The sequence below is a fragment of the Seriola lalandi genome, unplaced genomic scaffold, assembly GCF_002814215.2.
Source record: "Seriola lalandi dorsalis isolate HSWRI2012SDOR001 ecotype SW California unplaced genomic scaffold, Sedor1 jcf7180002054879, whole genome shotgun sequence".
NCBI classification, from domain to species: Eukaryota; Metazoa; Chordata; class Actinopteri; order Carangiformes; family Carangidae; genus Seriola; species Seriola lalandi.
The window spans coordinates 312129-314511 of record NW_019525432.1 but is presented as its reverse complement, the minus strand read 5'-3'; positions in this window follow the sequence as shown (position 1 = coordinate 314511).

Sequence of the window (2383 nt, the reverse complement as noted above, 5' to 3'; positions counted from 1 at the left end):
TGTGTGTGTGTGTGTGTGTGTGTGTGTGTGTGTGTGTGTGTGTGTGTGTGTGTGTGTGTGTGGTGTGTGTGTAATTCTGCGACATTGCGGCCTGTAAACTGTCTAATTGACCTTTCCACACTCCACAAAGGACGGCGCCTCTGCCCGCCTCCTTCCGCCGACTATTCCCGCCTTCTCCTCTTTCCTCCGTCCTCCTTTTCGATTTCCCCCTGACACTTCCGCTCCTCCTGTCCTCCAGTTTCTCCTTGTGGTTTTTTTTTTTTTTACCCCTCTCTATTCAGTCATTCTTCTGCCATCATACGCAATATGCCTGATATCACTGATCTGATCTCAAATGTGGAAATGTTTGCTTCTCCACTGATCAGGTTCATGTGTAACATATATTTAACATTTTAAAGGACACTGTGTAGAAATCCTATTTGAAATTACTCCGATGGCACACTTATTTTGACAAAAAGTGAGACAATGCTGGCATTTTTTAAAATGATATTTATTGGTCCAACTAAATATTACAGTTACATACAAATGTGAATATCTATTACTGATAAGTGGCATGGCCTGCCCATGGAAACGACTTCCTTGTTTGTCGGTTGTCTGTTTTACATCTTGTCTTGTTTTTTCCTGCCCCGCCATGACATGTTTCACCTGTTCCCAATTACCTTTGCCTCCCTTGTGTATTTAAGTCTCTGTGTTCCCCGCACTCTTTCTCAGCTCGCCTGTTTTTGTTCCCCTGGTGTTTCTTTGTGCTTCTCTTAGTTGCTCTTTCATGTTCCTGAGTTTTTGCCTGTGTTTTTGGGCTTTGGATTCATGGCTGCCCTTGACTGGATTGGTTTACCTGTTTTGTGTTTTGTTCTTCCGTTTTGATCTTTGACAGCCTCACCATTCAGTAAGCCTATCTTTCATTTTTTGGATAAATCTCTGAATTGAATCTGTTGATCTTTTTGTTTGCATTTGAATCCTCCATCCTGTTTCCCTGCAAACGTAACCATAAGCCGATGACAGTCATCTGTGAAGAGCAAAGGAATAAGTAGAGTGATGCTGCCACAAACAAACACTGCAACTCTAAGCAATTCGTGGTCCTTTTAACTGTAGAAATAAGCATCTGACTGTTTACACTCAGTGTCTTCAATGACAACAATATTTCCATAAAATCCAGTTTATAATTTTCATTTTAATTGTTCTGTATATTTGTCTAAAATCTAGATGCCATTTAATACTTTACACTTAGCCACACAGATGTTTCTCCACTAACCACATCATGAATCTGATCACAATCCGTCTCGATTACAACATGCAAATCAGGGTTGGTCCTCCTCCAGTCCAGGAGGAGCCGGTAACTCACCTGAAGCTGTTTCATAATTGGCAAAACATCAACACAAACACATGAATGATGTGTGAGTGAGGCAAAAGCTTTATAGTCTCCCCTCACCAACACAGATTAATGTACTCAGACCCACACAGATCCCAAATCAGCTCAGTCATCACATGCATTGAAATGGCTGGAGCTGCTTCTCTCTCCGTCTCAAGTGGAACAATCTAAATGTAAGTGTAAATGGGATTCCAGTAGTTGTAGATACCTGACTTTAACCAAAGAGGTAGGGCCTGTTGATCATTGGACTAGAGAGGGAGCCACAACATGCAAAGAAGATAACAAACAGTTTTCACTGTTATTGTTCCTTTTAGACCGTCCATATTTGGTCTGTATTCTTTGCTCATCTGTTCTTCTTCTCCACATTTCCTTCCAACCTCTTCTCTCTTCATTCCTCTTCTCGCTGGCTGTCAAGGGTGACAAAAGGTGCGTGAGAGAGAGAGAGATGGTGAGTGAGTGTCTAGGAGATAGGAATGTGTCCTAGCAGCTAATTACCAGCACTGATGATTAAACACAATGTGAACGCCGCGCGTGTGTGTGTGTGTGTGTGTGTGTGTGTGTGTGTGTGTGTGTGTGTGTGTGTGTTCCAGGTTTGTCGATCGATCCACAAGGTTCAGTCAGTCTAAACTACACAAGCCTGTAGTGTACTACAACTTTCAAACCTGCCGTAGAGTCTGAAACAGAGTCCAGTGACCTTTCAAAAAAGACGAGATTCCTCTAATCTCTCCTTTTTAATGACCTTTCTTTTCTCTCCTTCACCCTCTCTCCTTTTTGCATTTCCTCCTTTCTTCTGTCTGCCACAATGTAATGAGATTAGAGAAAATGTCTTGTGATGACCTCTCCATCGCAGGTCAACATCTGCCATTTTGTTTGATGGTGTAGATAGAAACTGGGAGTCAAGCTGCCTCACTTTGTCAATCTGTAAAATCTGCTGTGAAACCTGCTTTAAGGAATTTCGAATATTTCAAAGCCTATCTTCTCAACTTGCATTGCAGTGCAGGGCACACTCTAATC